Consider the following 27,542-nt stretch of genomic DNA (forward strand, 5'->3'; position numbering starts at 1 on the left):
TCTTTTCAGTTTTAGTATGGCTGCTAACCTAACTACTTCTATATCTAGTTCGCCAACCCACTTTTTTTGTTTTGTTTTTACCTCACTCACTCATCTGGTTGCCTTGATGGTAATTTTCCATCCTGCAGCAAATACCAAACACACAGATTACTTTGTTTTTTGCCAATGGGTGCTTTTTCACCCCCCGCCCCTTGTGTGAGCAGCAGGTGGGGCCTTGGAGTGGAGTGGTGCATGGGGTGTCGGGGAAAGAAGCTGGGGCAGGGCTTTGGGGTGGAGCGCAGGAGGAGCGACGCCATGGTCTGGGCACTGGGGCCCACAAAAGATTAATCCGGCCCTGCAATTGCTGAACACACCCTATTTTAATTCAGTGGGTGCTGGAGCCCCAGAACACCCACTGAGTTGGTGCCTATGCTAGTGATAGTGAGTGGTTGGAACAGAGGCTCCCGTTCTCAGTTTCTCTCTAATTATGTTATCTCGGATTTTTTTCTGCTAAAATCTGACACTGAATGAGACCATTACATTATATTTCTGTATGTTCCAGAATCTATGATGATTAAAGAGTAAAGATCAAGTGTTTCTCCTTCTTTCCTTACTTTTGTTTTCCTCACAAAATGGTATAATTATATAGTGGCTATTGTTACTTTACAAATGGCTTCTATATAGGAATTTTGCATGCTGCAAAATTTGTTACAGTAAGCTAAGCCTGTGACATTCTGTCCTGTGAGAAATGTTCCTCTATGGAATGTAGGCATCTAATTCATCAAAGTGTATAACTTGAACTGTTTCTGAGCCATGAATCCAGAGTAGATTTTGGAAAGATGGTTGCAGAGGAGTCTAATCTTTTATGCTTTGTGGAAGGGAAAGGTTAAAAACTGTTGTTGTAGAATTTAATAGAAAGCTATAACGTACATACTGACTACTTCAAAATATGAAAATTGTGTCCTTTAAATATCAAAGGGATTAATATTTAATTAATCCAGCACTCATGATTTTCTTAAATAGTGTTATGCAGCATAATACTTTGCACCTGCTGCATCTTCAAAGCACTTTACAGACATTAGCTGATAGATCTTCATAATCCTGTGATGTAAAGAAGTACTATTATCCCCACTTTATTGATAGGGGAATCAAAACCTAGAATGGTTAAAATAACTTGTTGAAAGCAATGCAGAATCAGTGACTTAGGTGGTGTTATCTTGACTATCTTCCCATCCCATGCTGGCTCTTCTAGAGCTCACTGTTGCTCACAACATAACAGGTTCCTGATGATCGATCAGTATCTCTCTCTGTCTGTTTTCTCCTCCTCCATCCACTGTTTGTTTTATGTTAAATTTATTTTTGTGTAGGATGATTGTCATTCACAGCGTTTGTTTACTAAAAAAGAAAGCACATAAGAATAAGTTTCTGCTTCTTTTTTAAAAAAACAATTTCTTAGTATCTCTTCATTATTGTCCATTGTAGAGATATTAGTAATGCAGCTTAAATTACTTGTTTAATTAGTGTGCTAATATGAAGATGCTCATCAAAGTGATAGTGGTACTTAAAGGGACGATATTAGGTCAAATATGGCCCCAGATTTTTGCTTCGTAGGATGATTTTCAAAGGCCAGTAGAATTTTTCATGTGTCTTTTTAACAACAGAGTTTCTTGTTTCTAAACATAGTTTCCTGCTCAGTTTGCAATGCTGACGTTGCATTGTGCATTAAAGATCAGCGATTTTTTTAATTTATTGTCTAAGCTAAGACGTTATTAGAGGAAGGGCAGTAACCTTCCTCACCATAACACACATCATAAATGGAGAATTAAAATAAATGATTCTTTCTATCTTTATCATCTGAAATGGTACTTCTATACAAAAAGATGTTTTAAAAATATATATTAGCAATTTGTAAAATCTAGCAATGTTGGACTATGGATTTGTTTTTATAGATGCTTCAGTGATATTACTTGAAAGCAGGAAAATACATCTTTTTATGTGATAACCCTTTTAGTATATCAGCACAGGTCCTTCTTAAACCTTGGAAAATGCCAAGACTTCAGTAAATACTGTTCCAAATGCTGCATTTGGAAAACCAAGTAAGTCTGTCTTGCAGGGATTGTAGCAATATAGTAGAATTACGTAAACAAGTTGTATACACAAATTCGCTTTACTTACTTGTTTGCCCCGCTTCTTAGTCAAACATGACTATAAATTCCTTTGTACAATAGCTAGGACAGATGGGCTGTAATGTTTTTTCCACATCAGAAATTACAAGGTTTGCAAATGGTAAATATTTGATTATTTCTCACGCTTAAATATCTCTTCTCGAAATCAATGTCTGATCAAGTTACATGTTGATCTAGCATCAGATAAGGCCACTGTCACTTTAGATTCTTTGTCCTCCGTCTACTCAGCCACTCCCATTTATGTATCTCTAGATTATCTTGTAAAAGGAGCTGACCCCATGCAATTGTACTTGAAGAGAGGGAGAGAGAGCGCGCGCGCGTTTGGAACTTAACATGGAGAACATGCAAAGAGCAGCCTAGGATAGATGGGGGTGATGGAACCCTGTTTTGCACCCCAAGTGATGTTTGATAGCATGGGAAAGATTCCAGCTTCTCTTCTGATTAATGTCTTAATGATGCATTGAAAATTAGGGCTATAGAATAAAAAGCTGGATCACTCCTAGAAACAGACAACATGTTCCATGCTGGATGAAATAGTATTGTACAAATGTGGTAGATACGGTTGTACTGATAAACGTTTGAGTTTGGAGTACAGGGTTTGGTAAGAATTTTCAGTGATGGCATGCTTCCTTGGGCTGTGTGACACTTCTCAGGGCTACCTGAGGTATCTGGGGTGGATCACTACCACCTCCTCACAGCAGGAGGGAGCCTTGTGTGTGCCCACTGGAGGAAATCCTCCCCAACTAGCAGCTGCTGGCAACACAAGCACTCTGCTCTGGGCTCCATGAACCCTATTCTTGCCCAGTGCAGGCTAGCAATTTACACTCCCGCTTTGTTCCACATGAGTGCCCAGTATCTTGTTTCCTGGACACCCACAGTGTAAACGAGTCTGCTGCCTCCGTGGAAGCAGTGCATCCCAGTTGACTGGTTCCACCGCAGTTCAAGACTCCTCAGCACAAGTGACTTAAACTTTTAATTTGGTTTTATAGACATGTCTATTGTAAAACCAAATTAAACAGCTTAAGATAGAGTTTCCAATAAAAGCAAGTATAAAGGTTTGGAAACATAAGGTTATGTAACCAGTCTATATCTTATACTTATTAACAAATTACTTTCCTCTCTAATAAGGTATTTCTCACCCAGTGGTTAGTTCTTGCAGTGCTTGTCCAGTCCAAAAAGCAGGGATTCATCTTTCATGAGACACCCACACTGGCAGAATGTTTCCTCTGTAATGGATAACTTGTGGTTTTTCTGCATCTCTTATGTAGGTACAGACTAGGTCTCTTATCTCTGGAGGTCCCCTATTTGTAGACTTTTTTTTTTTTTTTCCTTTGGGGTTCTTTTGTCCTCAAGCCGGCACCTGGTCCAGACAGTAAACAAACACTCTGTTGTCAACATTGATGGAATTAGCCTTGACACCTCCCTCTCCTTAGGTGATAGGTTTCACTTCTACGGGTTACATAAATGTAAAATTATTTTCCTTATAAACATCACACAATAACCATGACAATCTTAGTTTTTGGCAGTGACCACACATGACTCCCTATAGTGAAATATTGAGAAAATGGTCAGACACAGGGGTGCTACCTTGGAGCTATGGCCAAGTGTAATACCTACCTGGGCATGTCCATGTCGCAGGCTGTAACCTCATTCGGATCTCACTCACAAATTGGATCAGGGTTGGTCAGTTATTGGGAAACTACCAAGGAAAACCTCATGTGCTTCAGGAAATGATGTAAATGAGTAAGCAGAGGGTGCTCTTCGCTCTGTCAATGCTTAAGAAATGCACCAACATGGCAGCCACTGTGCTTCTGGAAGCTCTGTCTTCTGGGTTCAACCAGAGTACTTTTTATAAGTGTCCTATTAAAACTGGAATTTTGACAATTATTATCTCTCTACCTAAGTGTCTCTTCTACTTAGCATTGATCTTTCTGCTTGCTTTCTATATTCAGTTATTGTACAATTTTGCTCCTTATGGGGGAGAGAACTGACATGATTGATATTTTGGAGAAACTGATTTGGGGTGAACAGGGATTTTGCTTACTATTTAAGCAGCACAGATAAGTAGCCTATGAGTCAAGATCCTTCTCCCCCTCCACCCCCCCCCCCCCGAAATAAACTAACAAAAGATTATGAAAATGTGTGTTCACCCCAGCAACCATCTTGTGTCTGGGTGTTCTTTTAATTGTTGGTTAATGTGGTGTTTTTATTGATAGGACATAAATAGCATTCACACGGCTTGTATATACTTGCCCTGTGAATGTGCCTCAGTCTTGAACTTCAGGCACGACCAGGGCAATTCATCCTTCATGCTCATTCAGTTTTTGGTCCAGTAATATCAACAAATGTGATAGTGGACTTTTTGCAATATGGACTCAGCTGTTGGGAAATGAATAGAGACAACTGCCTTCTGTGTAGACTGCACATCAAGGTAATGGCTTCTAGGCACTTTCAGCTTTGGCTAAATTTGAATGGGTAACCTAGAAGTGAAAGTCTGTCATGGTCAGTTACCCACTTTTTAAAATTAGAATCAGTTTTTACCTACTGAAAATGAGATGAAAATGTGCTTTTAAATCATTTTAGTTACTCTTCATATGCAGAAAACAGAAATACACTGTCGAGTTCAGTCACACACACCCTCTTGGGACTGTAACCTGACATGCTGTAATTACCTCTGAGCCCATTTTCCCAGCTTGAGACTCCAGAACCCTGCCTTGTTGAGCCAGACACGCTAGTCTGCTGCAAGACAGACCCAAAGCTGCAGACTTTAACCAAAAACTGCTCTGCAGGTTACCTGAGTCCAGCACCCAGACACCGAGTTCCCAATGGGATCCAAACCCCAAATAAACCCATTTTACTCTGTATAAAGCTTATACACGGTAAACTCATAAATTGGCTGTCTTCTATAACACAGAGAGAGAGATGTTTGCTCCCCAAGGTATTAATCACTTACTCTGGGTTATTTAATAAATAAGTGATTTTTGTTAAGTATAAAAAGTAGGATTTAAGCGGTTTCAAGTAATAACAGACAGAACAAAATAAGTCACCAAGCAAAATAAAGCAAATCACACAAGTCTAAGCCTAATACATTATGAAACTGATTACAGGTAAAAGCTCACCCTCAGAGATGTTCCAATAAGCTTCTTTAATAGACTAGACTCCTTCCTAGTCTGGGACCAATCCTTTCCCCTGATACAGTCCTAGTTAGTTTTCAGCAGACATCCTGGGTGGAACCTAAGGATTTTCTCATGACTGGCAGCCCCCTTTGTTCTGTTCCACTCCCTTTTTTTATAGCTTTGGCACAAGGTGGGAATCTTTGGGGTCTCTGGGTCTACACCCCTCCTTCTAAAAGGAAAAGCACCAGGCTTAAGATGGATTCCAGTATCAGGTGACACATTCACATGTCCTGTTAGACACCAGCCTCCATTCTTCCAGGGCTGGCCTGAACCCACCCAGGAAGGTTTGCAGGTAAATAAACTATCTACAACCAATTGTCTTAGTCAGTGGGAGTCATCAAGATTCTAAACCATCACTAATGGCCCACACTTTGCATAATCTCTCTCTCTCTCTGTATAATGCCTGCATCTGTAACTTTCGCTCCATACATCTGAAGAAGTGAGGTTTTTACCCATGAAAGCTTATGCCCAAATAAATCTGTTAGTCTTTAAGATGCCACTGGGCTCCTTGTAATAATTACAATAGGACCTTAGAGTTATCTGAAGTTAGAAATATGAAGTATAAGAATGATACATGCATACAAATAGGAGGAATATATTCAGTAGATCATAAGCTTTGTAATGATACCTTACAAGAGACCTTGTGCTTAAAGCATATTCCGGTTACATCGTATTTACACTCATAAGCATTTTTCCATAAAGCATTATGGAGTGCTGTGTGCTGTGTGACTTGAGTATGCATCAGTTCAATAGACTGAATAACTGGCAAGATTAGTTTAGTGCATTTTCCAAAACTTCTCATCTTTTAAAAACCATTTGCTTGCGGGCCCTGGTTATAAATGAAGTTCTATGCCTTTCTCTTTTGTTTTAGTTTTTAGTAGGAACAAAAATGCCAGGCCCCCCCCCTTGGAGGGCCTTTCTTTCTATTTGTTCTGGTTGATTCACAACATGGTGCAGCACATTGAATAAAGAAACCTCTGTTTATTCAAACAAGTTTTGAGGGTGGGGAAGAAGAGGTAAAAGGATGCTTCCAGTTTGCCCAGTCCTTTTCGGCATTTAAAAAAAAGTTAGCTTAAGGAATTTTTCCAGTGTGTCCACTACAGTTGGGTCATTGGAGCACCTCATTTCTGGGAGTCTGTTTAGTGCAGGGATTGGCAACCTTCAGCACACGGCTCACCAGGGTAAACACCCTGGCGGGCCGGGCCAGTTTTGTTTACCTGCTGTGTCCGCAGGTTCAGCTGATCGCGGCTCCCACTGGCCACAGTTCACTGCTCCCGGCCAGTGGGGGCTGTGGGAAGCAGCGTGGGCTGAGAGATGTGCTGGCCGCCACTTCCTGCAGCTCCCATTGGCCTGGAGCAGGGAACCGTGGCCAGTGGGAGCCGTGATCAGCCAAACCTGCAGATGCAGCAGGTAAACAGACTGGCCCGGCTCGCCAGGGAGTTTACCCTGGAAAGCCGCATGCCAAAGGTTGCTGACCCCTGGTTTAGTGCCTGCTCCTTTAGAGGAGCCCATATATCTGTTTCATTGGTGGTTCAGTATTTTATTGTTAAAGATCAGGGTGGCAGGCAAGTGGTCAGCATAATATCAGTGCTTTATTTTAGGCAATTTATTTCTCTGTATACTATGAGAAACAATGCGTCCTCTTGGCGGGTGTCACTTTGGTTGTTGGAAGTCTCAAATCTGAGATGTTTCAGACCAGTTGGTTCTACTTGTCCTTAATGGAAGCCAGCAAACACATTTCATAGACTTTAAGTATTCTGGTAATTTTAACCTTATTGTTAAGCTTGGTGTTTCAGCTATAAGGCTAAATCTATTAGTAGAGAGATTAAATTGTACTGAAGTAATTTTACCTAGTCTAGACATGAAAAATAAATGGTTCAAAATGGGATTCCATCCAAAATGTGATTTGCTCCTAGAAAAGAAAACTACTTATTGCAGTGCTTTGCTACATCATGGTTTTGTGCCTTTCCTGGTCCCTTTCCATACTTCATATAGATGAAAGGGTTAGCTAGGCTGTTACAGAAATACATTGTTACACTATATGAAGGCTCTTCCAGATTGATGCATGGAATTGCCTTGTCTAGTAATAATCTGACACTCTCAATGTCTTTCTGGTCACTCAGGTCTTCCCTCCCCCCCCCCAATTTTGTTACATATGAACATGGGGTATTGGTGAACTCTTCTTCTGTGAATTATCATGAGAGAAGGGGTAAATAAAGTGAATTCATCTCACCCAATGTAACTGGGTGGCTTGCCTCATGAGTTAGAGAGCCTCGGGCTAAGCCAACTCTGATTAGAGGATTAGCCCCACCTGAGAGAGAATCAGGTGATTCAAGTACAAAAAGAGCAGGAATTACCGTGAAGGGGGGAAGCTCAAGGAACTGTAGACAAATCTCCTGCAGAGACCAGAGTCAGCAGGGAAAAAGCTCAGGAAGCAGAAGAGGGCTTTCCCTGTGGGGAAAAGTATCAGAGGGGTGGCCGTGTTAGTCTGGATCTGTAAAAGCAGCAAAGAATCCCGTGGCACCTTATAGACTAACAGACGTTTTGGAGCATGAGCTTTCGTGGGTGAATACCCACTTCGTCAGATGCATGTGGTGGAAATTTCCAGGGGCAGGTGTATATATATGCTAGCAAGCAAGCTAGAGATAACGAGGTCAGCTCAATCAGGGAGGACGAGGCCCTGTTCTAGCAGTTGAGGTGTGAAAACCAAGAGAGGAGAAACTGGTTCTGTAGTTGGCAAGCCATTCACAGTCTTTGTTCAATCCTGAGCTGATGGTGTCAAATTTGCAGATGAACTGAAGCTCAGCAGTTTCTCTTTGAAGTCTGGTCCTGAAGTTTTTTTGCTGCAGGATGGCCACCTTAAGGTCTGCAATAGTGTGGCCAGGGAGGTTGAAGTGCTCTCCTACAGGTTTTTGTATATTGCCATTCCTAATATCTGATTTGTGTCCATTTATCCTTTTCCGTAGAGATTGTCCAGTTTGGCCGAAGTACATAGCAGAGGGGCATTGCTGGCATATGATGGCGTATATTACATTGGTGGATGTGCAGGTGAATGAACCAGTGATGGTGTGGCTGATCTGGTTAGGTCCTGTGATGGTGTCGCTGGTGTAGATATGTGGGCAGAGTTGGCATCGAGGTTTGTTGCATGGATTGGTTCCTGAGCTAGAGTTATTATGGTGCGGTGTGCAGTTACTGGTGAGAATATGTTTCAGGTTGGCAGGTTGTCTGTGGGAGCCATGATCGGCCGAACCTGCAGACGTGGGGAAAGCGTGTCCAAACAGGGGAAGAGACAGTCCTTCAAGGAGATGGGCTGTGCTCCGCTGAAAACTGGGATGAAGACTGAGTGAGTTCGTGTTCTGTTTTTGGAAGACTGTGTTTCGGATTATCGGGTGAGAGACACTGAACTAGGTTTGGGATTAGAGGGCCAGTATGCACTTAAGGGCTCAATAATTGTATCCTAGGAGGGAATTGTGTGAACTACCTTTGAATTGAGTGAGTTCTTAAAGGGCATTGAAAGGGTGGTGGGGAGGAGAGAAACACAAGCAGGGTGCTACAGATCCTTTGGCCATGAGGGAGAATTCTGGAGGTGGCTTCCTGTGTTACACACAATTAATCTGCTTCTTACTTTAGTGGCATACTTTGTTTTGTATCTCATCTACTATAATAGCACAAATGAAATGAAGCTTACCATTCCTTAGTTTTCCTGCCCATTAAGTAAACTTAATTGGGGTATTGCAGAGCTCTCTCCCAAACATTCCTGAGCTATAAATGATGATGCTTCTGAAAGCTTCAGCCTTGCTTGTGGGAAGAGAACTTTAATTGTGTCTAACAGTAGATGAGTAACCTAGCTATACACAGCTCTTTTCAGTTAAGGTGCACTCAACATCTTATTCCAACTGTTCCATTAAAATTGTGAGGCAATCAATTTCCAGACATCCTTGTTCTCCCTTTCTTGAATTTTTTTTCTTCTTCTTGGCTTTGTGTGTGGCATCCAAGAGTGATCACTGTGCTAGAGGGGTGTGTGTGTGTGTGTGTGTGTGTGTGTTGTTTTCTGCACTTATAATAAAATCTGTTAAGCTCCATTAACTCATTTCTGCTCCATCTAGTATTTTGGCTAGAATCTGGGAAATGGGGACTCAAGATTATTTTCAAATAAAAAACCCTAAATATAAATAAAATGACTGGTAATAAGGAATTATTGTTCATTAGTTTTTTTTTAAAGTTTTGATCCATTCCAATGTGCAGGTGGGTCAGCATTTGTTAAAGTAGGATATCTTGTTTCTCACCAGCCTACCAAAAAGAAATGAGTCTAATTAAATACAAAGAGAGGCTGAAGAATCACTGTTACTCAGTATGCAACTCCATTCCACAACTGACAGTGAGACTAAGAGCTGGTATTTGTAGTCAATGACAAACCCATACTCTAAAATGTAGGAAAGCTTTAGATTCTGCAGATGTACAGATGCTATCAAAGGACCAATTGTGAAGTGTGGATTCCTCTTAGGAAAGGTCTACACTAAAAAGTTAGACTGGCCTCTGATCAATGTAGTTAAGTCAGGGGTGGGCAAACTACAGCCCAAAGGCTGCATCTAGCCCTCCAGATGTTTTAATCCAGCCCCCGAGCTCCTGCCAGGGAGCGGGGTCGGGAGTTTGGCCTGTTCCACGTGGCTTCTGGAAGCCACGGCATGTACAGCCCCCAGGTCTTATGCATAGGAGTAGCCAGGGGGCTCTGCATGCTGTCTCTGCCCCAAATGTGGCCCCAGCAGCTCCCATTAGCCGGGAACCGTGGCCAGTGGTAGCTGCAGGGGCGGTGCCTGCGGACAGGGCAGCACACAGCTGCCTGGCCGTGCCTCAGCATAGTAGCTGGAGGGAGGATATGCTGCTGCTGCTTCTGGGAGCTGCTTGAAGTAAGGACCGCCCAGAGCATGCACCCCGATCCCCCCTCCCATCCTCTGAACCCCTCAGTCACAACCTGGAGCACCTTCCTACACCCCCAGTGCCCCACCCCAGAGCCAGAGGCCTCACCCCCTCCTGCACCCCAACCCCCAATTTTGTGAGCATTCATGGCCCACCATACAATTTCCATACCCAGATGTGGCCCTCAGGCCAAAAAGTTTGCCCATCCCTGAGTTAAGTTAATCTTAACCCCTGGTGTAGATAGTGCTGGGTCGATGCAAGAATTATCTTTCAGGGAGTGTTACCCATCTTTACCTAGTTCCTAGGGCTCAAGGTGTAACCCTTTTAATTTAGTCACCCACCCATACTGTTCCATGGGTTCAGGGCATAACCTTACACTGTAAGGGTTTGCGGGATCTTTTGCTAGTGAAAGAGCTATAAACAGTAATATCCTGAATGTCTGTCTATTAACAGTCACCAAAACAGAATACACACATTCAACATACAAAGCTCATCGCTCCCAATAAGGCAGATGAATTTTTTCTCCTGGCCAGTCAGGATCAGGTCATCTGGGGACTCCAGCTTCTGCACGATATAGTTGGCAGAGTGTTGAGGTTTGGCAGCTCTGATATTGGGGCTGTGTCCTGGAGATGGTTCCAAAGAACGTCATTTTGGACCCCAGTTTATATAGTGAAACTTGAGTCCTGCTTAGCTGTACCTTAACCAATCATTTTACTCAAGTATTGCAAAATAATTCTTTGTCCAATCCTAACATACTATGAAACAATTCTTCCAGTCATACCCCACCACCTTAGTTGATTTAAACCTTGCAAAATTAGTTAACAGAGACCTAAACAATGAGAGGACCAGACAGAAACCACACAGATAAAGAATGGAAATTTCCATTACATCCGTCTGATGAAGTGGGTATTCACCCACGAAAGCTTATGCTCCAATACATCTGTTAGTCTGTAAGGTGCCATAGGATTCTGTTGCTTTTTTAATGGAGAAGTAGAAGAGCAAAATAATAAATGAGTAGAGATTTCACACCCACAACTCTTGATAAGTGATTCCTTGCAGGATAGAATGCTATCAAACAAAGTTTTCTTTAAACATCTTAAGATCTGTTTCTTTATCTAGTGGTGGTGGGTACTATTAGGACAAAATCACCTTTTTACCAGCCTGATATTGTATTATTTGAATGTAATTTTCAGATGGACTGTGAGGATGACACTTCCTGCTTATGGCTGCTGCTTTCCTAATGTGGTTGTAGAAAAAGGCCTCAGACCTTACAGGAGGTGGATTAACACAGCGACAGGAGGGGTTCTCCCATTGCTATAGTTTGTCTAGACTGAAACTCTACAGCAGTGCAGCTGCAGCGTTTCTCGTGAAGACGTACCCTCAGAGAGCAGTTACTCACAGGAGTAATCCCATTGAAGTCATTGAAGCTACTTGTGAAGCAAGGTGCTAGTGAAAGTGGATAAGGGGTTAAGAATCTGGTCTAATAAATTGGAGCTGCACTGCTTATGGGCTGCTGATAGGAGAGAAGTCTGCTGGTGTGGGAGTTACTGTGGTTACACAGGATGTTATAGGAATCTGCTGCTCTTGAAAAAATGTTTTGATTGCAGCACTTAATGAGCAGGTAATTGCTCCCCAGAGCTAGGATATCTTGCTTGTGGATTTGTAAGAGGAAAGTTCATTCTTCAAAGTGATTACTTGCTAGCAGGAGATGGTGGGGTGGGGGGGTACAAGTATGTGGTGATGGTAGAATCCAAAATTAAATGCAAAGGGAGAGGAAAAAGATTTCATAGATTTTTTTTCTTCCCCCCTGCCCCTCAAAAGGGGGAGCAGCATGGGTGATTGATCAACCCAGGTGGTGGTAGTTTGATGTGAGAATGGCTAAGTTTCCTGCTGGCTTAGGTAATATGTCTATTAGCTTGAATAAAAGATGGCAGTTAAGGAAATACTTTTTTCTGTTTGGCTTAACAGAGCTGATGCCAATAATCCTTTTTTTTCTTGGTGTGGTGTGGGTTGAATCAAATCAAGACTTGCATGCATCAGAACTACATGGAACATCAGGGTATCATGAGTACATGCTTGATAAGTGCATTTTCTGGCTGTACCTGTGATTCTACCTGATATGCTAAGCAGTGAAAGGTTCACAGTATTGTGTTAAGCAGTCCATAATTATGAATCACAGCGCTAGAGTGTGCGTATTTTTTTTGCCTATAGATTCAATAAGACAGCATACAGTGTGATTTCAGCCCAGCCACCTCACCCCACCCCACCCCAATCAAAGGGACTGGAAACAGTTATGTATGCCAATTCTTTTATTCTCTCCTCTTGCTGTTCACTCTTAAGAGTTGTGCTGTGACCCGCTCCCTTTCCCTTAAGGATAAAAAGAATTCCAGTTTCCTGCTGGCCTGTAGGGGTATACTCCAGAATTGTCTAAACTGATGGATATATACTTAAAAGGAGTTCTAGGTAGTCTAGAGAGAATGCTGGGGTGCAGTAGAGCCCACAAGTTGCCAGTTCACATAATATCTCCTTTGAAATACCACATAGTCATCTTGCATTTTTTTCTCTTCCCTCCACATGTTTAAGGGTTTTAATTAGTGTGTGCAACTTCTAAAAGATGTGTGAGCAAGCTGCCCGTGGACCTGCTGTGTGTGTCGTAACCAACTTGAATGACATTGGGGCACTGAGATTTCAAGTTTAGGATTTATTTCTTCCAAAAGCCTTTCCCAAATAGCGTTTTTGGGATAGCTACTACCCTTGAAGCAGACATGTGCTCTGGCTGGTTGAGTGACATCACTTCTAGAAATGGAGCTTCCAGGACTGTGATTGCAGAATACCAGAACTTTCGTTAGATCATCTGTTTTGGGGCTAACCTTCATTCGGGATCAACTTCCTATCCTACAAAGTTTTATAGAATTTGAGAGGATGTCAATATCCGTGTGTGAATCTGTTAAACTTAGCTCTTTGGTCCAGCTATTGGGAACGCTGGTTTCTAACATGAACAATGGGTACCTTTTTGGAAAATAGAATTGTAAAATAGTCTGCAGTTACTTCACTGTATGCAGCAGCCCCTGTTAATCCAGCCCCATGTTTGCATTGAGTCATTCCCATGAAACATATTTTGCATGGAGATCCTTACCTGCGGGGAGGGGGTGAGGGGAACCTTGTTTTCAAACCTGTTTTTGATATAGGTATCGGTTGCTCTTTAAACATGAGCAATGTAACTGTCAGATTCTTTAATATACAGTATGTGTTTTTCACTGGTTCTAGTCAAAAGCACAGTGCTAGTTTTTTATTAAGTTGATTCTAAAGAATCTAGTGTTGAGTACTTTGAGATCTGTCTGCCTGGTTTTCTGCAGCTTCCTAGTGACAATGGAAGGAAAGCAATTTGAGTTCTCCCAGACATTACTGTTCTGTTAGGAAATTCTTCCTTTTTCAAACTTTTTTGATCAGTTGTGAAATCTGTTAGTTGGAGAATGTTGGTTTATCTATACCGGTGGTTGAGAGAGGTTCCCATCCGAATGCAAGGAGTCAGCAGTATTACATGCCAGCCTCTTTAAAGCAGTAGTAGGAAATTGGCTGAATACTTGAGGGAAAAGAGGAATAAAGGGGAAATAACTTCTCCTCCTTAGAAGTATGTGTTTGCATTTCTGTCTATAAAGTTGTAACATCCCATTTGTCAGTATCTCTCAATGAGTATCTCTCTTGCTGACTGTTTCTGGTTAGCCAAGGCCTGTGGAGTATATGTTCACAGGCTTGTCTGTCTACAAGTGATACTGTTTCTCCTGAGAATATATCCTCGAGGATCAGTGGCTCAGTTACTTCTAATAAAGCTGAAGCAGTCAAACGTGAGAATTCTTATGAAGCATTTGAGGCTTTTCCTCTGAGTCATACAATACTTTTAAATAAAATAAAACTGAACAAGAAGTGCACAAGCAAATGGCAGCAAGTGTTTGCAAGAGCGAGGTTGTCTACCGGCAGGTCTACACTAGAAGCACTGCATCAGTGGAGCTGCAGCATTGTAGCGTGTCTGCTGAAGACGTGCTGTGCCAACAGGATAGAGTCTCCCGCTGACATAGTGCCAGTGTGGATAACGAGTGATGCAAGTTACAGCGACCCAAGCAAGGGGGTGTCTCTTTCATACCCCTGAGCGACACAAGTTGCATCGACTGAAGAGGTAGTTTAGACCTGCCCTTAGTTGCTACGACTCTAAGTTTCTTCCTAACTACATTTAGGGTGAGGTCATTGACTCTGCTTTTAGTCGTAGAGGGGTGATACTGACTGAAGTGACTAGTAATGGCACAGAGGAAGGTGCTGGATCTAAGGGTATGTCTACATCTACAATTTTGCAGCGCTGGTTGTTACAGCTGTATTAGTACAACTATATAGGGCCAGCGCTGCAGAGTGGCCACACTTACAGCAACCAGCGCTGCAAGTGGTGTTAGCTGTGGCCACGCTGCAGTGCTGTTGCACACCGCGGGGCTGGAGACCTGCTTGGAGGGGGTGTCGGGGAACGCCAGAGCACACCGCGGGGAAGGAGACCTGCTTGGAGGTGGGGTCGTGGAACACCAGAGCACACCGCGGGGAAGGAGACCTGCTTGGAGGGGGGGGTCGGGGTACGCCAGAGCACACCGCGGGGAAGGAGACCTGCTTGGAGGGCAGTAGAGTTTGCTTAATTACCAGAGAGGCTTCCTCAGGCATGCTGGGATACCTGCTTATTCCGCGGAGGTCAACAAAAACACTGGTGAGTGTCTACACCTGATGACCAGCGCTGGTGATCCAGCGCTGGATCCTCTACACCCGAGGCACGACCGGGTGTACGGCCAGCGCTGCAAACAGGGAGTTGCAGCGCTGGTAATGCCCTGCAGGTGTGTACATATCCTAAGTTGCAGCGCTGTAACCCCCTCACCAGCGCTGCAACTTTGTAGTGTAGACAAGGCCTAAGTAATATCTCTCTCGTCTTCCGTGTCTCTCCAGCTCTCAAAACAACCTCACATCACTGCCTCCTCCCCACACCACGGCAAAGCTCCCAGATAGCTGCTCTACAAAATATAATGGGTTGATTATATATAAAAGAGCCCCAGATTCATTATTTTAAAAATCTCATGGCTTCTTAAGTCATTCTGATAACTTTTTGCAACTTAACTCGTGATTTGGCAATACTGTTGCCTGGACTGTCTTCTGCCCTGACTTGGGGTCTTCAAGTGCTGCCAGAGTACAAATACATAATTTTAGATGTCTAGTGTAGACAAGGCGTGCTGCCATCAACGTGTTAAAATGGTCAAGTTACCTTCCCCTCCTCAACCCAGGCTTTTATCCCTGCTAACACTGGTCCTTTAAGCCCTCATTGATACAAGATGTGAGTGGTGTTTATAATTGGGCTTTTTAAACATTCCTTTGCCTATAATAGGTGCAAAAGTCAGTAAAAAAGTGTTGGCTATTTGTTAGGCTTGTCTAAATGAGGGAAGTCTTTGCTGGTGTAATTAAACTGATTTACTTACTGATCCCCGCGTGAACAAAAGCTAGTTGGGAATTTTCTGATGAAACAAGTGTGGTTGGATTTTGTATTAAATTCTCTCCCCTACTCCCTTGAAAATGCTGAATTTGTGGAAACCAAATCTTTTTTCAGGAACGTACTAGTTTGAATGAACCTTTAGTCAGTCTGGAATTTCCACTCCCCTTTGTCCCTAGAAAGACCCTGAGTCCCCACCCTAGAAACGCCCAATAACCTGATGGTTAGAGCATGCATCTGGAATGAGAGAGACCAGGATTCAAGTCCCTGCTCTGAATCAAGCAGAGCAGAGACTTGAACCTGGGTTTCCCACATCCCAGCTGACTGCCCTGACACCTGGTCTGTTAGCTAATCTGTGGGCATGCAGTGAGGTGTGTCTTTTTTTTTTTTTCTTCTCCCCCTCTGGCTTTTAACAAAACACTTTGAATGATCTTGGTTTCTTACACTTCTGAAATCTCAAATTTTGATGGGCCCAGAAATTTTATTTCCCACCCAGCTCTGGTGTCAACCTCTAGTATAGATGCATGGTACTAATTCCATTAATGTGTGGGCTGATGCCATTTATCTTCATAAGTCCTACTGTCTTACACCAATGCAGTGTATCTATGCTAGAGGTTTGTATCAGTGTAGCTATATCAACGTAAGTTTGTACTAGGTGAACCTAAGAACGGCCGTACTGGGTCAGACCAATCATCCATCTAGCCCAGTATCCTATCCACTGACAGTGGCCAATGCCAGGTGCCCCAGAGAGAGTGAACCTAACAGGCAATGATCAAGTGATCTCTCTCCTGCCATCCATCTCCACACTCTGACAAACAGAGGCTAGGTACACCATTCTTTACCTATCCTGCCATTAGCCATTAATGGACTTAACTAGATAAATTCATGGAGGTTCTCTTTTAAACCTTGTTGTAGTCCTAGCCTTCACAACCTCCTCAGGCAAGGAGTTCCACAAGTTGACTGTGTGCTGTGTGAAGAACTTCCTTTTTATTTGTTTTAAACTTGCTGTCCATTAATTTCATTTGGTGGCCCCTAGTTCTTGTATTATGGGAACAAGTAAATAACTTTTCCTTATTTACTTTCTCTACATCACTCATGATTTTATATACCTCTATCATATCCCCCTCCAGTCTCCTCTTTTCCAAGCTGAAAAGTCCTAGCCTCTTTAATCTCTCCTCATATGGGACCTGTTCCAAACCCCTAATCATTTTAGTTGCCCTTCTGTGAACCTTTTCTAATGCCAGTATATCTTTTTTGAGATGAGGAGACCACATCTGTATGCAGTATTCAAGATGTGGGCATATCATGGATTTATATAAGGGCAATAAGATACTCTCCATCTTATTTTCTATCCCCTTTTTAATGATTCCTAACATCCTGTTTGCTTTTTTAACTGCCGCTGCACACTGCATGGGCGTCTTCAGAGAACTATCCACAATGACTCCAAGAGCTTTTTCCTGATTAGTTGTAGCTAAATTAGCCCCCATCATATTGTATGTATAGTTGGGGTTATTTTTTCCAATGTGCATTACTTTACATTTATCCACATTAAATTTCATTTGCCATTTTGTTGCCCAATCACTTAGTTTTGTGAGATCTTTTTGAAATTCTTCATAGTCTGCTTTGGTCTTAACTATCTTGAGCAGTTTAGTATCCTCTGCAAACTTTGCCACCTCACTGTTTCTCCAGATCATTTATGAATAAGTTGAATAGGGTTGGTCCTAGGACTGACCCTTGGGGAACACCACTAGTTACCCCTCTCCATTCTGAGAATCTACCATTTATTCCTACTCTTTGTTCCCTGTCTTTTAGCTAGTTTTCAGCCTATGAAAGGATCTTTCCTCTTATTCCATGACAACTTAATTTACATAAGAGCCTTTGGTGAGGGACCTTGTCAAAGGCTTTCTGGAAATCTTAAGTACACTATGTCCACTGGATCCCTCTTGTTCACATGTTTGTTTGATCCCTTCAAAGAACTCAAATAGATTAGTAAGACACAATTTCCCTTTACAGAAACCATGTTGACTTTTGTCCAACAATTTATGTTCTTCTAGGTGTCTGACAATTTTATTCTTTACTATTGTTTTAACTAATTTGCCCAGTACTGACATTAGACTTAATGGTCTGTAATTGTTGGGATCACCTCTAGAGCCCTTTTAAAAATATTGGCGTTATATTAGGTATCTTCCAGTCATTGGGTACAGAAGCTGATTTTAAAGGACAGGTTACAAACCGTAGTTAGTAGTTCCACAACTTCACATTTGAGTTCTTTCAGAACTCTTGAGTGAATGCCATCTGGTCCTGATGACTTCTTGTTGTTACTGTTAAGTTTATCAATTAATTTCAAAATCTCCTCAAGTGACACCTCAATCTGTGACAATTCCTCAGATTTGTCACCTATAAAAGCTGGCTTAGGTTTGGGAATCTCCTTAACATCCTCAGCCGTGAAGACTGAAGCAAAGAATCCATTTGCAAAGAAACTAATGACTTGATCATCTTTAAGCACTCCTTTTGTATCTGGATCATCCAGGGACCCCACTGGTTGTTCAGCAGGCTTCCTGCTTCTGATGTACTTAAACATTTTATTACCTTTTTTAGTTTTTGGCTAGCCTTTCTTCAAACTCCTCTTTGGCTTTTCTTATTACATTTTTACACTTAATTAGCCAGTATTTTATGTTCCTTTCTATTTACCTCACTAGAATTTGCCTTCCACTTTTTAAAAGATGCCTTTTTATCTCACTGCTTCTTTTACAAGGTTGTTAAGCTACAGTGGCTCTTTTAGTTCTTTTACTGTGTTTTTTAATTTGGGGTATACATTTAAGTTGGGCCTCTATTGAAAAGTGTCCATGCAGCTTGCAGGGATTTCACTTTAGTCATGGTACCTTTTTAATTTCTGATTAACTAATCCCCTCATTTTTGCATAGTTCCCCTTTCTGAAATTAAATGCCACAGTGTTGGACTGTTGAAGTGTTCTTCCCACCACAGGGATGTTAAACGTTGTTATATTATGGTCACTATTTCCAAGCAGTCCTATTATAGTTACCTCTTGGACCAGCTCCTGCACTCCACTCAGGACTAAATCGAGAGTTGCCTCTCCCCTTGTGGGTTCCCATAGCAGCTGCTCCAAGAAGCAGTCAATATGGGGATAATTTGAAATCTTCCACTATTGAGTTCTTAATTTTGATAGTCTCTCTTCTAAGAGCATGAAATTACTATCCATGGAGATTGTATGGAACATGTGGATTCACTTAAGTGTTTTACTTCATTTGATTCTACATTTTCTTTCACATAGTGCCACTCACGCCCCCTCCACCCCCGCATGTCTCGTTTTGTCCTTCCGATATATTTTGTGCCTCGGAATGATTGTCCCATTGATAGTCCTCAGTCCATCAGGTTTCTGATGCCTATTATATCAATATATCCTTTATCACGAGGCTCTCTAGTTCATCCTTCTTCTTATTTAGGCTTCTAGCATTTATACACAAGCAGTTTTAAAAAAAAAAAGTTTATTCATCCCTTTTCTGATATGCCCAGTTCTTTATGTGAATGCTTCTCATCTGATCTGGCCGCTAGATTATCCTCTTCCATCCTCTCTTCCTGACTAAAACCCAGACAATATCTATCAATAGACTGTCCTCTAAGAGAAGTCTATGCCTGATCCACATGCTCCTCTGCAGCAGTCGGCTTTCCCCTATCTCTTAGTTTAAAAACTGGTCTGCAACCTTTTTAATGTTAAGTGCCAGCAGTCTGGTTCCACTTCGGTTGAGGTGGAGCCCATCTCTCCTGTATAGGCTGCTCTGTCCCTAAAGTTTCCCCAGTTCCTAATGAGGGGTTTAGATTCCTCTCTACACCATCGTCTTATCCACACATTGAGACACTGAAGCTCTGCCTGCCTACCTGGCCCTGTGCATAGAACTGGAAGCATTTCTGAGGCCATGTCTACATCTAAAATTTTGCAGCGCTGGTTGTTACAGCTGTATTAGTACAGCTGTACAGGGCCAGCGCTGCAGAGTGGCCACACTTACAGCAACCAGCGCTGCAAGTGGTGTTAGATGTGGCCACACTGCAGCGCTGTTGGGCGGCTTCAAGGGGGGTTCCGGGACGAGAGAGCAAACCGGGAAAGGAAACCAGCTTCCCCGCGGTTTGCTCTCTCGGTCCCGGAGCCAGCCAGCAAACCGCAGGGAAGGAGACCTGCTTGCTCGGGGTTCCGGGACCGAGAGAGCAAACCGGGAACGCCGCGGTTTGCTCTCTCGGTCCCGGAGCCAGCCAGCAAACCGCAGGGAAGGAGACCTGCTTGCTCGGGGTTCCGGGACCGAGAGAGCAAACCGGGAACGCCGCGGTTTGCTCTCTCGGTCCCGGAGCCAGCCAGCAAACCGCAGGGAAGGAGACCTGCTTGCTCGGGGTTCCGGGACCGAGAGAGCAAACCGGGAACGCCGCGGTTTGCTCTCGCGTTCCCGGAGCCAGCCAGCAAACCGCAGGGAAGGAGACCTGCTTGCTCGGGGTTCCGGGACCGAGAGAGCAAACCGGGAACGCCGCGGTTTGCTCTCTCGGTCCCGGAACCCCGAGCAAGCAGGTCTCCTTCCCTGCGGTTTGCTGGCTGGCTCCGGGAACGCGAGAGCAAACCGCGGCGTTCCCGGTTTGCTCTCTCGGTCCCGGAACCCCGAGCAAGCAGGTCTCCTTCCCTGCGGTTTGCTGGGTGGCTCCGGGACCGAGAGAGCAAACCGGGAAAGGAAACCAGCTTGATTACCAGAGGCTTCCTCCTTCCACGGAGGTCAAGAAAAGCGCTGGTAACTGTCTACATTGGATTACCAGCGCTGGATCACCAGCGCTGGATCCTCTACACCCGAGACAAAACGGGAGTACGGCCAGCGCTGCAAACAGGGAGTTGCAGCGCTGGTGGTGCCCTGCAGATGTGTACACCTTCAAAGTTGCAGCGCTGTAACTCCCTCACCAGCGCTGCAACTTTCTGATGTAGACAAGACCTGAGAGTGCCACCATAGAGGTCCTGGATTTCAGTTTCTTCCCTATAGCCTAAATTTGGCCTCCAGGATGTCTCTCCTACCCTTCCTTATGTCATTGGTACCTACATGTACCACGATCACCGGCTCCTCCCCAGCACTACACATAAATCTATCCAGATGCCTCGAGAGATCCGCAACCTTGGCACCAGGCAGGGCAAGTCACCATACGGTTCTCCCGGTCATCACAGACCCAGCTATCTATGTTTCTAATGATTGAATCTCCTGTTACTAACACCTGCCTTTTCCTAGCGACTGGAGTTCCCTCCTCCGGAGAGGTAACCTCAGTGTGAGAGGATATCCCAACACATCTGGAAGGAGGGTTCCAACTATGGGAAGGTTTCCCTCTGCTCCCGTTGACTGCTCTGCTTCCCTGGGCCTTTCATCCTCCTCAACAGCGCAGGGGCTGTCTGACCAGAGGTGAGACAATTCTACGGTGTTCCGGAAAGCCTCATCAACATGCCTCTCTGCCTCGATTAGCTCCTCCAAAGCCTGCACGCACTCTCTGAGGACCAGGAGCTCCTTGAACCGAACGTGCACACATGCCACCCAGCCACAGGGCAGGTAATCATACATGCTGCACTCAGCGCAATAATCTGTGTAGCCCCCACTCTGCTGCTGAGCTTCTGCCTGCATTCTCTCCTACTGCTTCCTAAGCTAATGAAAAGGTATTGTTTAAATCAAGAAGTTTTTAATGTAATGTAGTTTACAGGTTTTAAAGAACGGCAAGTGAACCTTGCCCCCTTGAAAACTCCCTTGCAAAACTCCCTGTTAGCAGCCCTGGTGGCAAAGCTCCCTGGTCGCTTGCTCACTGTTTTATAAAGCCCTGGCCTTCTTGATAGCCCCACCCACTGACTAAGGTTCAGCCAACTAACGGACACTTCTAGCTTTCAAACCTTACTTTGAAGCTCACAGCTTCCAACTGCCAGCCACAGCACACAGTCCTTCAAACAGACAAACACAAACTCAGCACACAGCAAGTAACCCCCAAACACAAACACACACTACAGATAGCCACTTACCCCAAGTGTCCTGTATTTGCTGCTCCTTCACCTGTAGAATTCCATTGCAAAACTCTGTTAGCGAAATAAACCAGTTTAAATGGAGTCCTGGTCTAGATGTATGCTGAAGGAAAAGCTACTTTCCAAAAGAGGAATACTAGAGTAGAAAGATCAATAGTCTACCCTGCCATAGTAATTCCTAAGTAACCTAAAATGAAAGCAGCTACTCTCAAAACAGAATCCTATAATATTTAGTTTCTCTGTTGTACTCCATTAATATTGGGGGTTATAGTTAAAAAATAAGTCTTTAATGGTTAAGAGACTCATACATATACTGTTGCCTTCCTGAGGAGATTCTAGGCAAGGTATTAAATCTTTCCTGGCTTAGCCAAGTCAGGAGTCTTTCCATAAAAGCTTGAAAGCATCTAGCTCGTATGAAAAGATATTAATGTAGTCTGTCCTCTCCAAGCATGTTTGCCATATCCAAATCTGGATAGAAAGATCCAGCAAAAGCTATGAGACACTGCAAAAACTATGCCCTTGGCTCCAGAGGCTCATCATGTCAAATTATCAGCTTTAAGCTGTGTAAAATTTTAAATAACTCTTGACTTTTAGGTTTTTAGTTAAAATAAAATCTTAAATGGGCACCTCCATCTATGAATCATCAGCAGGGGATGCAGTCTACAGCAAGAAGAGAGATTTGGGAGAGGGTGCTTTGGCTCCTCGTGGCCCACTGTTAATGGGACTATTTCCAAACATGCATTTAGTCTCATTCCAGAGCACTGAACATCCTGGTCCTGACATGCTTTTACACTTCCCTGTCTCCAAGTAACAATGACACATTGACTTCAGTCATTAAGAAAAAAATATTTCAAAGCATTTCATTGTGAATCATACAAAAATGTTTTATCTGGGACCTAACAATAACAATGAAGCACATTATCTGCAGTTAATAGAAGTGTATAGCAGTAAAATATTGGGACCTACACTAGTCTGCAAGCCACTGTATAGCTTTGCAAGCTTGGCAGGAGTGATTTCTCCCAGCTTGTCAAACATTGTACATTTTGAACTAATCTCCTGTTTATACAGAATATTACCTGTCTGTCGCATCAAGCCGTTCGTTCATTCATGGAATAATCGAAGACATCTGTTTTGTCTCCTCATGTCTATATTAATCAGCAGAAGAAAATTACAGGCGTGGATCTCTCTGTATAGAGTAAGACTTTTTGTACATAAAATAGAAAAGTTGATGCATAGCAAATCATGCTAAGGGGGAAGAGAGAAACCACAGCCCCGCTGCTGTTCCTGAGATACAGATAATACTCTCCTAATGAAGCAATCGTAACATGGTGACAGAAAGCTGTCGTGATGGGTCTTTGGCAAAAATGAATTTGGAGAATTCCGTAGTTGCTTTTAAGAAAAAATACCTATTGTTAATGCTTTTACCAATTCAATTTTTTATAACTGATTTTCTTGCAGATGGGAGAATTAACAATCTTGTAAGTGTGATTACAGTTTCCTAGCTTCTTGGAAATTATTCCAAATATGGTGGTGTAACGGCAGTAGTAAAATTTTACCTTGATGGCATTCAAATTATTGCAGTAAATTACAAGGTTAAACTCTGTATGTATGTTCGGACTGTTTTCAACAACTATATTCCTGAAGTACTCAGTACAGTTTTTTGTGAGGAAAAGAATATTTAAAAAAATAAGCTAGTGTTGGAAATAGTGGCCTCTCCACAGTAGCATTGTATTGAACAATGGTTGGACAAGTGCATTTATGAAATGGCTTCTGTGAAAGCTGAAAACAACTGGTGGAAGAGAATTGCAAACCTGTGTAACTATCTCCCAGTGATACGTACTCTGAGGCTATTTCATCAACTAGTATTAAGTCTCTGGATTTTTATCATGGGTCTTGCAATTCGCTCGCTCTCTCAGCCCCAGCACCTGGTGTCATGTTACAAAGAAAGCTAGCTTTCAATTTAAAAATAAAAAAAATCCTAGTCTTTTTAGCAGCTCAAATACTGGAAAGCAATTAAAATGAACTCCAAGTATATATACCACTTGAAATCTCATGATTTTAAAACAGTCCTGCAGTGTTACTGTTTGGGTTTTTTTGTTAACCTGACTCATGATGATTGAACATTTGGTTGATGATATTTCAAACCACTGTGCCACTCAATGAAGTACATTAGTTGTAAGTGTGCGGTCTCACCCCTGCGTCGCCTCCTACTGGTCGGTCATGGGAATTAGCTCTTGCAGTGTCCTGGAGCACCCCCTGCAGGCTGGTGATCTGCCTTACCAATGCCCCCTGTGTCCCTCCCAGGACAGCAGTCCCCCTTTCTCCAGGTTGCTGCCCCCTGGCAGTATCCCCACACTTTGGGTCTCCCCACCCAGGGGAACCCCCACCCACTAACCCCACCTTGCCTTAGTGTAAGGCTACTGCCAGTCACTATCTAGCTCCACTCCTTGGGGCAGATTGCAGTATATGCCACTCATCATGGGCAAGGTTGGCTTAGACCTACTGCCTCTCTATAGCAGGGCTGCCCCTCTGCAGCTCTGGTACTGGTCTTAGGTCCACAGCCTGGGGTTTTCCTAGGCCAGAGCTCCCCAGCCCTGCTCCACTCGCAGTACCCTGCTCAGCTCCCTAGCAGCCAGGCCCATCTCTATCTGCAAGCAGAGAGAGAGAGTCCTGAGCTTCTGGATGCCCTGGCCTTCTTATAAGGTCCGACTGGTATGTTTGGGGCATGACCCCAACTGCAGCCACTTCCCCCCAATCAGCTTGGGTTTTGTTGCCAACCCCAGCAGGGCTTTTCCAACCCCTTCAGTGCTGGAGCGGGTGCTCACCCTGCTACATTAGTTTAGATTTAAAAACAGTTTGATGAATATTAAACTGTTTTTGAGCTTCCTTTGTGGCCCCCCTGCCCTCCCCATTCTTAGGTGTCAAAACTGCTGCTCTGCTCCATAAAGAAAGACCTGACTGAACTCCCACTGACGTTAAGTGTCTAGTTTTTTCCCCATTTGCTTTTCATTGGAGATGGATTGGATATTTCAAATGTGGGTGTTGTGTTCAGCCTTTCTTTTCCCCCCTTCTCCCATACACTCCCTATCATGCTCATTTCAGAATGACTGTACTGCCTTGTCTGAGACTCCAGCACTAATATATCTCAGTAAGTACCCCCCACTAGGTCAGACCAGTCTCGTTGATAGTCATGCGACTCTGCTTATTTTATCTCTTCCATAGATTTTTCACAGGTGTTTAAAAACGACTATAGCTTCTTGCAGTGGTGTTCTAGTATCAAAGGGCCCAGCTCAGTAGCAGCAGCTGCCGCTATGGAGACGCTGGAACCAAGTGTCAGGCAGGAATCCGGACTGTTCTTAAGCATTGTGGAGCTTGGGGAGGAAAAGTCCATATGAGCATACGAGTTAGCAGGGCTGGAGGTTTTCAGGCTAAAAGTGTCTTTGCTTAGCGATGTCAGCTGCTTCGTTACCACCTCCCACATGGAATGGCATCATCAGAACAGCGGACATATGGGGGAAACTAGTCTGCTGAAGTGACTATAAATCTTTAATTATGCTAATTTAAAAAAGTAAACTGAGCTCAATTCTGCCCTCGCTGACACCCATGCATTCCATGAGAGCTGTGTGGGTGTCAGTGAGGAGAGAATTTGGCCCACTTTTAAAAAGACAACATGCAATAACATGTCTCTACCAAGCAAACTTGGACTGATAATGAATAACGCTGAACTGGCTTTTCCCCCCCCATAGATTCTAAGGCCTGAAGGGACCGTTGTGATAATCCAGTCAGACCTCCTGTATGACACAGGCCATAGAACTTTCCCAAAACAATTTCTGGAGCATGTCTTTTAGGAAAACATCTAGCCTTGATTGTCAGCAATGGAGAATCCACCACACAAACCTTGGCAAATTGTTCCAATGATTAATTGCTCTCACTGTTACAAATTTATGCCTTATTTCCAATGTTAAGTCTTATGCCCCACTCTGCACTGGTACAGCACCATTATAGCAGAGGTTTGCACATGTGTAGCTAAGGGTATGGCTACATTTGGAATTTCAAAGCGCTGCTGCGGCAGTGCTGCGAAGTGTGAGTGTAGTCGGAGCGGCAGCGCTGGGAGAGAGCTCTCCCAGCACTGCATGTAAACCACATCCCTTACGGGTGTAGCGTGCAGCACTGGGAGCCGCGCTCCCAGCGCTGCTGCCCTGATTACACTGATGCTTTACAGCGCTGTATCTTGCAGCGCTCAGGGGGGTGTTTTTTCACACCCCAGTTGCAGCGCTGTAAAGTGTGAGTGTAGCCAAGCCCTAAGACAGTCTGGTTACACTGGTTTATCAGGCCTCAATGTGTGGGAGGTCGTTTAAAACTTGCCATTAGATGTTTGGGGAAAAAAATTACATAACCATTTAGGTAAATGTGATCTCAGACTGTAGGGTGTGAATGCATTAATCACTATACATGCCTGTGGTGCATTGAGGAATTCTTGGCACACCCAAGGTGTGTGTGTTCCATCATCAATACACACCCAGGGTTCTGTTGCTGCTTGTCTACACCACAAATGCCATTCAAATCTTATTTTTTTAAATACTTCATATTGCAAATGAAATGATTTCTCACTCATTTAGCCTATTAGTACATAATTCACTTAATTAAAGAATGTAATGAACATAATCTCATTAACTAAATCAGTTAAACACTTGCATATTATCAGTGGTGTATGCGGGATGTGTGTGAGTTAGATATTAAAAGCGTTGTTTTTTGTATATTGTTTGTACACACTATCACCATAGCAAAACCCATCAAATTCCCTCATACAACTGTTTCATAAGTAATTGAAAGAGAACCACTTAAACTCTCAAATGGGAAAAAATTCAGTACCTTGGAATTGCGGTTGCAAACAGACTATCTGTGAAATACAGTGAAATACAAATCTGAAAGAGATAATCCTCAGTTCCTTGGTTTTATATTGGATAGTGAGAGACATTCAAACCTTTTGGTGAATTAATGTGGTGGTGGTGGGGGGGGAAGTGCAAGAGGAAGGATAGATTTTTATAAAAGGGTTTCCCAAAGAGAGTTAGCAAAATTTAGTTGTGTTCCTCCATTCTGCATATTTCTCTAGGGCTGGTTACTGTTTCCAAACACCCACTCCCCTTCCTCAAAACAAAAGATGTCTAACCGCTATAATTTAAAAACCTTTATTCTCTTTAAGAAAGTACGTGATTATTGCTGCTACTGCCAACTGTGTCAAATGACTGAGGCTATGGCTACACTTGCAGCCGAACAGCACTGCCGCGGGATCGCTCCCGCAGCAGCGCTTTGAAGTGGGAGTGTGTTTGCAGTGCCAGCCCTGGAAGAGAGCTCTCCCAGTGCTGCAGGTACTCCACCTCCCTGTGGGGATTAGCTTACGGCGCTGGGGCACTGTTTACACTGGTGCTTTACAGCTCTGTAACTTGCTGCTCTCAGGGAGGTGTTTTTTCACACCCCTGAGTGAGGAAGTTGCAGCGCTGTAAAGCGCCAGTGTAACCAAGGCCTGACACCCTGAATTGGAGGCGGTGGGAAGCATAGATGGAAATGAACCTGAAATACTTCTCCAGAAAAGTCAACCTAACCTTTTAATAGCTATTCACTTCGCTAACACAAATCTTATACGGGGGGAATGATTTGTGGACACTGACAACCAATCATCTTCGTAGTGTTAAAATAAAACTTCCTTGTGTGCCCCTTTTTGAACATACAGAAAA

General features: G+C 43.4%; 1 protein-coding gene and 1 long non-coding RNA gene across 4 annotated transcripts in view; one reads left to right on the forward strand and one right to left on the reverse strand.

Moving 5' to 3' along the window:
* Nucleotides 1–27,542, forward strand: part of PLXNB2 (plexin B2) — a 352,730-nt gene that overhangs the window by 23,694 nt on the left and 301,494 nt on the right. The gene's annotated exons all lie outside the window — the stretch shown is intronic.
* Nucleotides 665–23,065, reverse strand: LOC115644582. The gene is made up of 4 exons (XR_003998536.1): nt 22,884–23,065; nt 21,808–21,838; nt 3,305–3,525; nt 665–1,374 (listed from the first exon to the last, which is right to left on the reverse strand). It is a non-coding gene; the product is annotated as an uncharacterized LOC115644582 (long non-coding RNA).

This window comes from Gopherus evgoodei, chromosome 1 (genome assembly GCF_007399415.2).
Source record: "Gopherus evgoodei ecotype Sinaloan lineage chromosome 1, rGopEvg1_v1.p, whole genome shotgun sequence".
Classification (NCBI taxonomy): Eukaryota; Metazoa; Chordata; order Testudines; family Testudinidae; genus Gopherus; species Gopherus evgoodei.